Raw genomic sequence first — 14,568 nt, forward strand, 5'->3', positions numbered from 1 at the left:
GTCCTGGTGTGGATTCTGTGATGGACAGGTTGCAGCAGATTTGGACTCATGTGGTAGACAATTTGACGTTGTCTCAGGGAAAGGCTCAGCGTTTTGCTAACCGCCATCGGTGTGTTGGTCCTCGGCTTCGTGTGGGGGATTTGGTCTGGTTATCCTCTCGTCATGTTCCTATGAAGGTTTTTTCCCCTAAGTTCAAGCCTCGGTTTATTGGTCCTTATAAGATTTCTGAGATTATCAATCCAGTGTCTTTTTGTTTGGCCCTTCCAGCCTCTTTTGCCATCCACAATGTTTTCCATAGATCTTTGTTGTGGAGATATGTGGTACCCGTTGTTCCATCTGTTGATCCTCCTGCCCCGGTGTTGGTTGAGGGGGAGTTGGAATATGTGGTTGAGAAAATTTTGGATTCTCGTTTTTCGAGGTGGAGGCTTCAGTATCTTGTCAAGTGGAAGGGTTATGGCCAGGAGGATAATTCTTGGGTGGTTGCCTCCAATGTCCATGCTGCCGATTTGGTTCGTGCTTTTCATTTGGCTCGTCCTGATCGGCCTGGGGGCTCTGGTGAGGGTTCGGTGACCCCTCCTCAAGGGGGGGGTACTGTTGTGAATTCCGCTCTTGGGCTCCCTCCGGTGGTTATAAGTAGCATTTTTGTGAGTTCTGCTCTTGGGCTCCCTCCTGTGGTTTTGAGTGGTATGGCTGCTTCTTGGATTTAGCATCAGCAGCTGTTTTCACTGATCGTCTTTCTGGCTCTGCTATATTAGTCTGGCCTTCTCCCTAATTCAATGCCAGTTGTCAATTGTTGAGCTTGGAGTCATGGCTCTCTGAGGATTTCCCTGTCACTCTGACCATTTCAGCAAAGCTAAGTCATTGCTTGTCTTTTTGCAGTTCACTTGTTGTGGACTTTGTTGTGTAGCACTTTCTATGTTTTGCTCATTTGTCCAGCTTATCAGTATGTATCTAGTCAGCTAAGTTGGAAGCTCTGGGCAGCAGAGTTTGCCCTCCACACCTTTAGTCAGGTGTGGAGATTTTTGCATTTCTCTGCGGTGGACTTTTTCTAGTTTTTATTACTGACCGCACAGTGTTCTGTCCTGTACTAATTCTTTCTAGCTAGTAGTGGCCTCCTTTGCTAAATCTTGTTTCATACTACGTATGTCATTTCCTTCTCCTCTCACAGTCATTATTTGTGGGGGGCTGTCCTATCCTTTGGGGATTTTCTCTGAGGCAAGATAGCTTTCCTGCTTCTACCTTTAGGGGTAGCTAGATCTCCAGCTGTGACGAGGTGTCCAGGGAGTGACAGGAACATCCCACGGCTACTGCTAGTGTCTGTGTTAAGATCAGGAACTGCGGTCGGTATAGTTACCACCTGCCCAGAGCTAGTCGCATGTCGCTCCTTAATCACCAGACCATAACAGAAGAAGCACAGTGGAGGAAAGGGCTCAGGAGGGGAACAGCGGAAGGACACCCTCAGAGCCAGAGCGCAGAAGCCGGCTACCGGGAGCCAGAGGTTGTGTTGTTCTCCAGGACGTGCAACAGAACCGGAGGGCATAGTACTCTATGTCAATTGCCTGTACAAAGTCTGAGGTGAAGCAGTGACCTTAAGAGCCGGGTCATCTAAAAGAACCTATAAACAGGCTCAAACTGCCTATCATACAGACATGTATCTTAGGACAGGAGAGAGGGGACCCTGTCAGCAAGCTTTAAGCCGCAGTTACCTCACCATCTGGCACAAGTAGGAAAGGCTTACGGACCTCACCTGAAGTGGGATCCCTTATTGCCTCCAAGCTGGCCGGACTACAGCTATCCTCCACCTGGTACCCTGGACTGAGGACTAGGGTTGAGCGAAACGGGTCGGCAATTTTCAGAAGTCGCCGACTTTTGGCAAAGTCGGGTTTCATGAAACCCTACCCGACCCCTGTGTGGGGTCGGCCATGAAGTCGGCGATCTTCTGAATCTGGAATCGGAATTCCGATACCGATTCCCGATATGTTTAAGATATTGGGAATTGGTATCGGAATTCAGATTTAAGTGTAAAATAAAGAATTAAAATAAAAAATATTGCTATACTTATCCTCTGACGGGCCCTGGTACTAACCGGGAACCTTCCTTCCTTAGAATCAGCCTTCCAGGACCTTGCGGTGACGTCGCGGTGACGTCGCGGCTTGTGATTGGTGCGCGGCTGCCCATGTGACCGCTCGCGCGACCAATCACAAGCCGCGACGTCACCGTGACGTCACCGAAGGTCCTGGAAGGGCTGATTCTTAGGAAGGAAGGCTGCCGGAACGAAGCCGAGTGTGAGTATATTCCTATTAGGTATATACTCACTCTCGGACATGCCCTGCTTCTTTCCGGCAGCCTTCCTTCCTAAGAATCAGCCCTTCCAGGACCTTCGGTGACATCACGGTGACGTCGCGGCTTGTGATTGGTCGCGCGAGCGGTCACATGGGCGGCCGCGCACCAATCACAAGCCGCGACGTCACCGCGACGTCACCGCAAGGTCCTGGAAGGCTGATTCTAAGGAAGGAAGGTTCCCGGTTAGTACCAGGGCCCGTCAGAGGATAAGTATAGCGATATTTTTTATTTTAATTCTTTATTTTACACTTAAATATGGATCCCAGGGCCTGAAGGAGAGTTTCCGCTCCTTCAGACCCTGGGAACCATTGGAAACCCAATGCACTGCATTGGGTTTTGAGTTTCGGCCGACCCCGACCCCGACTTTTTTATAGGATTGGCCGATTTCACTCGACCCGACTTTTATACCAAAGATGGTATACACCATCTTTGCCACACACCTTGGAAGCCCTGGGTCCCGCTTCACCTGTGGGAAGCGTTACCATCTTGCTGCAACAACATCACCCCAGAGGACCCCTTTAAGCAGCGTCTGTCCCTACTGACCGAATACCACAGGTGACATCACGAATAGACATTACAAATCTCTTTAAATACCTTTCCCTTTAATTGGGCGCCCAGGGCCATGGACCGGGTTGCAGCCACCGTGACATCCCCTTTAAGACCGGACCCGGTACCGAGTACCCCGCTGCCCTGGAGCGAGGCCTTAGACCATGGTCACACTATCAGTATTTGGTCAGTATTTCACATTAGTAATGTAAGTCAAAACCAGAAGCTGATGGAAAATACAGAAGTGGTGATTAGTGTTGAGCGATACCTTCCGATATCGGAAAGTATCGGTATCGGAAAGTATCGGCCGATACCGTCAAAATATCGGATCCAATCCGATACCGATACCCGATCCCAATGCAAGTCAATGGGACGAAAATATCGGAATTAAAATAAACCCTTTATAAACTTGTAGGTTCATTCTACATGAAGGAAAACAACTAAGAATAATGTAGGATGTATTGGGGGACGTGGCGGAGATATTAAAGGCACAGAGGTTTAGCCCAATGTAATAGAATAGCAGGATTTTTTTTTTTTTTTTTTATGACGTTCGGTGTTAGAAAGAATTTGACTATGTTAATTTTTTTTTTTTTTTATGTCAGATATTGATGTTTCACTACTTCCACGCCCTTCACCTTCTTTTTTACTTCTCCCACGCTTTCTTCTTCATTATCCTCATCATCAGCTTCTTTGACATCAACTTCTTCACCTTATTCATCTTCTTCTTCATCTTCTACCTATTATTTTTTGGGTTACATTGTTCATATTCTTTTTATTTTACTATTATCTTCATCATATTCTACTTCTTCATCATATTCTTATTTGTGACAGGCATTCCCGTAGTTGTTATCTATAAAAGTTTGAAGATTACACCTTCCGTTCTGCCTGTCACAAAACAGTTACATTTGTCCGCGTTCAGTTTGGCCTGCAGCATCAGGCTTTATCCAGGGGCACCACGAGGAGGAACGGACTCACCCCCATACACTGCTTAGTCTTCTTCTGCTTATAATTTAGATAATATTTTTTGCTCTGATATTTAGTGTTATGCTTAATGTTCTTCTGCTCTTTGTTCTGCAGCCTCTTGTTCTTCTGCTTCTCGGTCTTCCAGGTCGTCGTCGTCTCCAGGGTCGTCGTCTCCGGGGTCGTCGTCATCGGGGTGGTCTTCAGGGTCATCGTCTCCAGGGTCGTCATCATCACGGTGGTTGTCGTCTCTGGTGTCGTCGTCATCTTAGGGGTGGTCTTCCGGGTCATCGTGTTTAGTCTCGTGAACTTGGCAATGTAGCAGAAGGTACAAGCTGATGGAACTGGAACTCGGATGGCTACCCGAAGGTCCAAGAGCCAATGGAACTACCGAGGACCAGCTGACGTTACTGGAACCCGGTTACTAAGCAGGAGGTACCCGTGCCTGAAAGCACTACCAAGGACCACCTGACGTTGGTGGAACTCGGATACCCAGAGGGAGGCACCTAAGCCAAAGGCTCTGCCCGGAACCAGCTGATGGTACTGGAACCAGGATGGGGAGCAGAAGGTACAAGAGCAAAAGACACTGCCGAGAACCAGCTGACGGTGCTGGAACCCGGATGGGTAGCCGAAGGTCCAAGAGCCAATGGAACTACCGAGGACCAGCTGACGTTACTGGAACCCGGTTACTAAGCAGGAGGTACCCGTGCCTGAAAGCACTACCAAGGACCACCTGACGTTGGTGGAACTCGGATACCCAGAGGGAGGCACCTAAGCCAAAGGCTCTGCCCGGAACCAGCTGACGGTACTGGAACCAGGATGGGGAGCAGAAGGTACAAGAGCAAGTGTCTGCGTGGCTTTTGCAGGACACGATGCCGGCTGCACAGCAGGGGAACAGCTGGCGGTGCTGAACCCCACTGACACATTGGCTGGTGTTTTTCTCTGTGCAGCTAGCAGTACCGGGCCCCAACTGGCGGTGTTAGAGCCCGGGGTCAGCAGGAGGAGGAGATGGAGCAGAGTGTAGGCCGAAGCCTGCACTGGCGGCAGCTTTTGGGTCTGTTGTGCCTGCGTGGCAGTTGCAGGACACGTTGCCGGCTGCACAGCAGGGGAACAGCTGGCGGTGCTGAACCCCACTGACACATTGGCGAGGTGTTTTTCTCTGTGCAGCTAGCAGTACCGGGCCCCAACTGGCGGTGTTGGAGCCCGGGCTCTGCAGGGGGAGCAGAGTGTAGGCCGAAGCCTAATTGAACCAATTTCAAAGGTAACCTTTAACCCCCCCTCAGGGGTTACAAAGTAGAAGAGCCACAGCTTATGCAGCAGTAGTGCCGCACAAGTCAAAGGTTGCTCTTTTAATTTCGCTCCTTGCACACGCTGAATGAAACACGTCTAACATTTAGCCCTTTATACAGTCAAACTGTGTTGGAGGCGCGAGTTCCCTTTGTAATGAGACGCAGCACAGATGTCAAGAATCCCACCTTGGTGCTGGGTGCAGCCTCCTGAGCGTTGTTATTTGCTGTACAGGAGTCTGCGCTGTCGTGTTATCCCCTGGCCTAGCGCTGTTAGCGCTGCCCATCTTCTGACATCATTTAATGTCGGCCGGTGCGGTTCGCGATGACCATGAATCCCAGCCCCGCAGTGTCTTAACATTGTTAAAACACTGCGGGGCTGGGATTCATGGCCTGGCGCAGCACATATGTTCGCCTCTCGCACTCGGGTCCTTACACCTGCTTCAGACTGTGCGGCGTCAGCTGATCCCTTATCGCATGCCGCGGCCATGAAGCCGCACAGTCCGAAGAAGGCGGAAGGAGAGGAGGGACAGGCGAACTGATGCACCGATCATGCCCATCAATCACACCCTCGCAGTCCCAATAAATAAGACACCGAGGGGCGTTGTGTGGGTCAGGGGGGCCGCAGAGGCGCAGGCAGCCAAAGAATGATGCCAGAAGACGGGCAGCGCTACCAAGGGGGTTGCAGCGTGTCATTACAAAGGAAAGTCACACCACCGGGACGGTTAAATGGTCACACAGAGGACACATTTTAGACGTGTTTTCAGTTCCACATGTGCGAGGAGAATACGTTTATGAGCCACCTTGCACACATGCAGCATTACCGCTGTACAAGGTGGCCTTAAAAACGTACAAACGCCTGGGGGAGGGGGGACAGGTTCCCTTCAATTTCAGTTCTGGTGTCTGCGTGGCTTTTGCAGGACACGATGCCGGCTGCACAGCAGGGGAACAGCTGGCGGTGCTGGACCCCACTGACACATTGGCTGGTGTTTTCCTCTGTGCAGCTAGCAGTACCGGGCCCCAACTGGCAGTGTTAGAGCCCGGGGTCAGCAGGAGGAGGAGCAGGAGGAGGAGCAAGGGGGAGGGGAGTGTAGGCCGAAGCCTGCACTGGCGGCAGCTTTGGGTCTGTTGTGCCTGCGTGGCGGTCGCAGGACACGTTGCCGGCTACACAGCAGGGGAACAGCTGGCGGTGCTGGACCCCACTGACACATTGGCGAGGTGTTTGGCTCTGTGCAGCCAGCACTTCCGGACAGCAACTAGCGTTGTTGGAGCCCGGGCTCTGCCGGTGGAGCAGAGTGTAGGCCGAAGCCTAATTGAACCGATTTCAAAGGTAACCTTTAACCCCCCCTCAGGGGTTACAAAGTAGAAGAGCCACAGCTTATGCAGCAGTAGTGCCGCACAAGTCAAAGGTTGCTCTTTTAATTTCGCTCCTTGCACACGCTGAATGAAACACGTCTAACATTTAGCCCTTTATACAGTCAAACTGTGTTGGAGGCGCGAGTTCCCTTTGTAATGAGACGCAGCACAGATGTCAAGAATCCCACCTTGGTGCTGGGTGCAGCCTCCTGAGCGTTGTTATTTGCTGTACAGGAGTCTGCGCTGTCGTGTTATCCCCTGGCCTAGCGCTGTTAGCGCTGCCCATCTTCTGACATCATTTAATGTCGGCCGGTGTGGTTCGCGATGACCATGAATCCCAGCCCCGCAGTGTCTTAACATTGTTAAAACACTGCGGGGCTGGGATTCATGGCCTGGCGCAGCACATATGTTCGCCTCTCGCACTCGGGTCCTTACACCCGCTTCAGACTGTGCGGCGTCAGCTGATCCCTTATCGCATGCCGCGGCCATGAAGCCGCACAGTCCGAAGAAGGCGGAAGGAGAGGAGGGACAGGCGAACTGATGCACCGATCATGCCCATCAATCACACCCTCGCAGTCCCAATAAATAAGACACCGAGGGGCGTTGTGTGGGTCAGGGGGGCCGCAGAGGCGCAGGCAGCCAAAGAATGATGCCAGAAGACGGGCAGCACTACCAAGGGGGTTGCAGCGTGTCATTACAAAGGAAAGTCACACCACCGGGACGGTTAAATGGTCACACAGAGGACACATTTTAGACGTGTTTTCAGTTCCACATGTGCGAGGAGAATACGTTTATGAGCCACCTTGCACACATGCAGCATTACCGCTGTACAAGGTGGCCTTAAAAACGTACAAACGCCTGGGGGAGGGGGGACAGGTTCCCTTCAATTTCAGTTCTGGTGTCTGCGTGGCTTTTGCAGGACACGATGCCGGCTGCACAGCAGGGGAACAGCTGGCGGTGCTGGACCCCACTGACACATTGGCTGGTGTTTTCCTCTGTGCAGCTAGCAGTACCAGGCCCCAACTGGCGGTGTTAGAGCCCGGGGTCAGCAGGAGGAGGAGCAGGAGGAGGAGCAAGGGGGAGGGGAGTGTAGGCCGAAGCCTGCACTGGCGGCAGCTTTGGGTCTGTTGTGCCTGCGTGGCGGTCGCAGGACACGTTGCCGGCTACACAGCAGGGGAACAGCTGGCGGTGCTGGACCCCACTGACACATTGGCGAGGTGTTTGGCTCTGTGCAGCCAGCACTTCCGGACAGCAACTAGCGTTGTTGGAGCCCGGGCTCTGCCGGTGGAGCAGAGTGTAGGCCGAAGCCTAATTGAACCGATTTCAAAGGTAACCTTTAACCCCCCCTCAGGGGTTACAAAGTAGAAGAGCCACAGCTTATGCAGCAGTAGTGCCGCACAAGTCAAAGGTTGCTCTTTTAATTTCGCTCCTTGCACACGCTGAATGAAACACGTCTAACATTTAGCCCTTTATACAGTCAAACTGTGTTGGAGGCGCGAGTTCCCTTTGTAATGAGACGCAGCACAGATGTCAAGAATCCCACCTTGGTGCTGGGTGCAGCCTCCTGAGCGTTGTTATTTGCTGTACAGGAGTCTGCGCTGTCGTGTTATCCCCTGGCCTAGCGCTGTTAGCGCTGCCCATCTTCTGACATCATTTAATGTCGGCCGGTGCGGTTCGCGATGACCATGAATCCCAGCCCCGCAGTGTCTTAACATTGTTAAAACACTGCGGGGCTGGGATTCATGGCCTGGCGCAGCACATATGTTCGCCTCTCGCACTCGGGTCCTTACACCCGCTTCAGACTGTGCGGCGTCAGCTGATCCCTTATCGCATGCCGCGGCCATGAAGCCGCACAGTCCGAAGAAGGCGGAAGGAGAGGAGGGACAGGCGAACTGATGCACCGATCATGCCCATCAATCACACCCTCGCAGTCCCAATAAATAAGACACCGAGGGGCGTTGTGTGGGTCAGGGGGGCCGCAGAGGCGCAGGCAGCCAAAGAATGATGCCAGAAGACGGGCAGCGCTACCAAGGGGGTTGCAGCGTGTCATTACAAAGGAAAGTCACACCACCGGGACGGTTAAATGGTCACACAGAGGACACATTTTAGACGTGTTTTCAGTTCCACATGTGCGAGGAGAATACGTTTATGAGCCACCTTGCACACATGCAGCATTACCGCTGTACAAGGTGGCCTTAAAAACGTACAAACGCCTGGGGGAGGGGGGACAGGTTCCCTTCAATTTCAGTTCTGGTGTCTGCGTGGCTTTTGCAGGACACGATGCCGGCTGCACAGCAGGGGAACAGCTGGCGGTGCTGGACCCCACTGACACATTGGCTGGTGTTTTCCTCTGTGCAGCTAGCAGTACCGGGCCCCAACTGGCGGTGTTAGAGCCCGGGGTCAGCAGGAGGAGGAGCAGGAGGAGGAGCAAGGGGGAGGGGAGTGTAGGCCGAAGCCTGCACTGGCGGCAGCTTTGGGTCTGTTGTGCCTGCGTGGCGGTCGCAGGACACGTTGCCGGCTACACAGCAGGGGAACAGCTGGCGGTGCTGGACCCCACTGACACATTGGCGAGGTGTTTGGCTCTGTGCAGCCAGCACTTCCGGACAGCAACTAGCGTTGTTGGAGCCCGGGCTCTGCCGGTGGAGCAGAGTGTAGGCCGAAGCCTAATTGAACCGATTTCAAAGGTAACCTTTAACCCCCCCTCAGGGGTTACAAAGTAGAAGAGCCACAGCTTATGCAGCAGTAGTGCCGCACAAGTCAAAGGTTGCTCTTTTAATTTCGCTCCTTGCACACGCTGAATGAAACACGTCTAACATTTAGCCCTTTATACAGTCAAACTGTGTTGGAGGCGCGAGTTCCCTTTGTAATGAGACGCAGCACAGATGTCAAGAATCCCACCTTGGTGCTGGGTGCAGCCTCCTGAGCGTTGTTATTTGCTGTACAGGAGTCTGCGCTGTCGTGTTATCCCCTGGCCTAGCGCTGTTAGCGCTGCCCATCTTCTGACATCATTTAATGTCGGCCGGTGCGGTTCGCGATGACCATGAATCCCAGCCCCGCAGTGTCTTAACATTGTTAAAACACTGCGGGGCTGGGATTCATGGCCTGGCGCAGCACATATGTTCGCCTCTCGCACTCGGGTCCTTACATCCGCTTGAGACTGTGCGGCGTCAGCTGATCCCTTATCGCATGCCGCGGCCATGAAGCCGCACAGTCCGAAGAAGGCGGAAGGAGAGGAGGGACAGGCGAACTGATGCACCGATCATGCCCATCAATCACACCCTCGCAGTCCCAATAAATAAGACACCGAGGGGCGTTGTGTGGGTCAGGGGGGCCGCAGAGGCGCAGGCAGCCAAAGAATGATGCCAGAAGACGGGCAGCGCTACCAAGGGGGTTGCAGCGTGTCATTACAAAGGAAAGTCACACCACCGGGACGGTTAAATGGTCACACAGAGGACACATTTTAGACGTGTTTTCAGTTCCACATGTGCGAGGAGAATACGTTTATGAGCCACCTTGCACACATGCAGCATTACCGCTGTACAAGGTGGCCTTAAAAACGTACAAACGCCTGGGGGAGGGGGGACAGGTTCCCTTCAATTTCAGTTCTGGTGTCTGCGTGGCTTTTGCAGGACACGATGCCGGCTGCACAGCAGGGGAACAGCTGGCGGTGCTGGACCCCACTGACACATTGGCTGGTGTTTTCCTCTGTGCAGCTAGCAGTACCGGGCCCCAACTGGCGGTGTTAGAGCCCGGGGTCAGCAGGAGGAGGAGATGGAGCAGAGTGTAGGCCGAAGCCTGCACTGGCGGCAGCTTTTGGGTCTGTTGTGCCTGCGTGGCAGTTGCAGGACACGTTGCCGGCTGCACAGCAGGGGAACAGCTGGCGGTGCTGAACCCCACTGACACATTGGCGAGGTGTTTTTCTCTGTGCAGCTAGCAGTACCGGGCCCCAACTGGCGGTGTTGGAGCCCGGGCTCTGCAGGGGGAGCAGAGTGTAGGCCGAAGCCTAATTGAACCAATTTTAAAGTAAACCTTTAACCCCCACTCAGGTGTTACAAAGTAGAAGAGCCACAGCTTATGCAGCAGTAATGCTGCACAAGTCAAAGGTTGCTCTTTTAATTTTGCTCCTTGCACACGCTGAAAGGAACACGTATAACATTTAGGCCCTTACACTGTCAAACTGAGTTTGAGGCGTGAGTTCCCTTCGTAAAGAGACGCAGTACAGCTGGCAAAAATGCCACCTTGGTGCTTGGCGCGGCCTCCTGAGCATCGTTATTTGTTGCACAGGAGTCTGCGCTGTCGTGTTATCCCTTGGCCTTGCGCTGTTAGCGCTGCCCATCCTCTGACATCATGTAATGTCGGCCGGTGCGGTTTGCGATGACCATGAATCCCAGCCCCGCAGTGTCTTAACATTGTTAAAACACTGCGGGGCTGGGATTCATGGCCTGGTGCAGTACATATGTTCGCCTCTCGCTTGGTTTCTTACACCCGCTTCAGACTATGCGGCGTCAGCTGATCCCTTATCGCATGCCACGGCCATGAAGCCGCACAGTCCGAAGAAGGCGGAAGGAGATGAGGGACAGGCGAAGAAATGCACCGTTCATGCCCATCAATCACACCCTCGCAGTCCAAATAAATAAGACACCGAGGGGCGTTGTGTGGGGCAAGGCGGCCGCAGAGGCGCAGGCAGCCAAACAATGATGCCAGAAGACGGGCAGCGCTACCAAGGAGCTTGTTGCGTGTCAATACAAAGGAAAATCACACCTGAGGGACGTTTTAATGGTCGCAGAGGACTCATTTTAGACGTGTTCAGTTCCCCATGGGCAAGGAGAATAAGTTTCTGAGCCACCTTGCACACATGCAGCATTACTGTCGTACAAGGTGGCTGTAAAACGTAGAAACACCTGGGGGAGGGGGGACAGGTTTCCTTCAATTTCAGTTCTTGTGTCTGCGTGGCTTTTGCAGGACACGATGCCGGCTACACAGCAGGGGAACAGCTGGCGGTGCTGAACCCCACTGACACATTGGCTGGTGTTTTTCTCTGTGCAGCTAGCAGTACCGGGCCCTAACTGGCGGTGTTGGAGCCCAGGGTCAGCAGGAGGAGGAGAGGGAGCAGAGTGTAGGCCGAAGCCTGCACTGGAGCAAGTTGAAAGGGAAACTTTAACCCCCCCCCAGGCATTTGTAGCTGAAAGAGCCATCGTGTACAGCACTAATGCTGGAAAAGGTAAACTTAGCTCTTTTAATTATGGTCCTTGCACATGCTGAACCTAACACTTATGAAAAGTGTCCCCTCCTACCGTGATACCGTCCGGTAGGTGGAACTTTCCTTTGTGATGTGACGCAGCACAGCCGTCATTCTTACCCCCTTGGCGCCGTGCGCCGCCTCCTCAGCGTTGTTTGAATCAGTCCCAGAGCCTGCGCTGTTAGGTTAGCCCTTGGCCATGCACACATTTTGCGCTGCCCGTCTTCTGACATCATTTGGTGTCAGGCTGGCTGCGCCTGTGCGGCCGCGCTGGCCGAGATCCCGCCTCGTACTGTCTTCTGATTTCATCCCACTGGGGGCCTGAGATCCGTGGACATGCGCAGTGCATATCCTCGCCTCTCACTCCCCTCCCTACGGCTTCTTCAGACTGTGCGGTGTCACGGCCGTGGCATGCTATTAGGGACCAGCTGACACCGCACAGTTTGAAGAAGCCGTAGGGAGATGAGTGAGAGGTGGAGGTTCAGATATGCACTGCGCATGTCCACGGATCTCAGGCCCCCAGTGGGATGAAATCAGAAGACAGTACGAGGCGGGATCTCGGCCAGCGCGGCCGCACAGGCGCAGCCAGCCTGACACCAAATGATGTCAGAAGACGGGCAGCGCAAAATGTGTGCATGGCCAAGGGCTAACCTAACAGCGCAGGCTCCGGGACTGATTCAAACAACGCTGAGGAGGCGGCGCACGGCGCCAAGGGGGTAAGAATGACGGCTGTGCTGCGTCACATCACAAAGGAAAGTTCCACCTACCGGACGGTATCACGGTATTAGGGGACACTTTTCATAAGTGTTAGGTTCAGCATGTGCAAGGAGCACCACGAAAAGAGGCACTTTTTCCCTTCGCATCATTACTGCTGCACAAAGGTGGCTCCTTCAGTAACAAACGCCTGGGGGGGGGGGACAGGTACCCTTAAATTTAACTTGTTGTGCCTGCGTGGCGGTCGCAGTACACGTTGCCGGCTACACAGCAGGGGAACAGCTGGCGGTGCTGAACCCCAATAACACATTGGCGAGGTGTTTGGCTCTGTGCGGACAGCACTTCTGGACGGCAACTAGCGGTGTTGGAGCCCAGGGACAGGTGGAGGAGGAGGAGGTGGAGGAGATAGGAGGGATTGCCACACACACAGCAGGGGAACAGCTGACGTTACTGAACCCCAATAACAGAGGAGGGACTGTTGACTGTGCGTACAGCACTTCTGGACGGCAACTGGCGGTGTTGGAGCCCAGGGACAGGTGGAGGAGGAGGAGGTTGGAGGAGGTAGGAGGGATTGCCACACACACAGCAGGGGAACAGCTGACGTTACTGAACCCCAATAACAGAGGAGCGACTGTTGACTGTGCGTACAGCACTTCTGGACGGCAACTGGCGGTGTTGGAGCCCAGGGACAGGTGGAGGAGGAGGAGGTTGGAGGAGGTAGGAGGGATTGCCACACACACAGCAGGGGAACAGCTGACGTTACTGAACCCCAATAACAGAGGAGGGACTGTTGACTGTGCGTACAGCACTTCTGGACGGCAACTGGAGGTGTTGGAGCCCAGGGACAGGTGGAGGAGGAGGAGGTTGGAGGAGGTAGGAGGGATTGCCACACACACAGCAGGGGAACAGCTGACGTTACTGAACCCCAATAACAGAGGAGGGACTGTTGACTGTGCGTACAGCACTTCTGGACGGCAACTGGCGGTGTTGGAGCCCAGGGACAGGTGGAGGAGGAGGAGGTTGGAGGAGGTAGGAGGGATTGCCACACACACAGCAGGGGAACAGCTGACGTTACTGAACCCCAATAACAGAGGAGGGACTGTTGACTGTGCGTACAGCACTTCTGGACGGCAACTGGCGGTGTTGGAGCCCAGGGACAGGTGGAGGAGGAGGAGGTTGGAGGAGGTAGGAGGGATTGCCACACACACAGCAGGGGAACAGCTGACGTTACTGAACCCCAATAACAGAGGAGGGACTGTTGACTGTGCGTACAGCACTTCTGGACGGCAACTGGCGGTGTTGGAGCCCAGGGACAGGTGGAGGAGGAGGAGGTTGGAGGAGGTAGGAGGGATTGCCACACACACAGCAGGGGAACAGCTGACATTACTGAACCCCAATAACAGAGGAGGGACTGTTGACTGTGCGTACAGCACTTCTGGACGGCAACTGGCGGTGTTGGAGCCCAGGGACAGGTGGAGGAGGAGGAGGTTGGAGGAGGTAGGAGGGATTGCCACACACACAGCAGGGGAACAGCTGACGTTACTGAACCCCAATAACAGAGGAGGGACTGTTGACTGTGCGTACAGCACTTCTGGACGGCAACTGGCGGTGTTGGAGCCCAGGGACAGGTGGAGGAGGAGGAGGTTGGAGGAGGTAGGAGGGATTGCCACACACACAGCAGGGGAACAGCTGACGTTACTGAACCCCAATAACAGAGGAGCGACTGTTGACTGTGCGTACAGCACTTCTGGACGGCAACTGGCGGTGTTGGAGCCCAGGGACGGGTGGAGGAGGAGGAGGTTGGAGGAGGTAGGAGGGATTGCCACACACACAGCAGGGGAACAGCTGACGTTACTGAACCCCAATAACAGAGGAGCGACTGTTGACTGTGCGTACAGCACTTCTGGACGGCAACTGGCGGTGTTGGAGCCCAGGGACAGGTGGAGGAGGAGGAGGTTGGAGGAGGTAGGAGGGATTGCCACACACACAGCAGGGGAACAGCTGACGTTACTGAACCCCAATAACAGAGGAGGGACTGTTGACTGTGCGTACAGCACTTCTGGACGGCAACTGGCGGTGTTGGAGCCCAGGGACAGGTGGAGGAGGAGGAGGTTGGAGGAGGTA

Source organism: Ranitomeya variabilis, chromosome 2 (assembly GCF_051348905.1).
Source record: "Ranitomeya variabilis isolate aRanVar5 chromosome 2, aRanVar5.hap1, whole genome shotgun sequence".
NCBI classification, from domain to species: Eukaryota; Metazoa; Chordata; class Amphibia; order Anura; family Dendrobatidae; genus Ranitomeya; species Ranitomeya variabilis.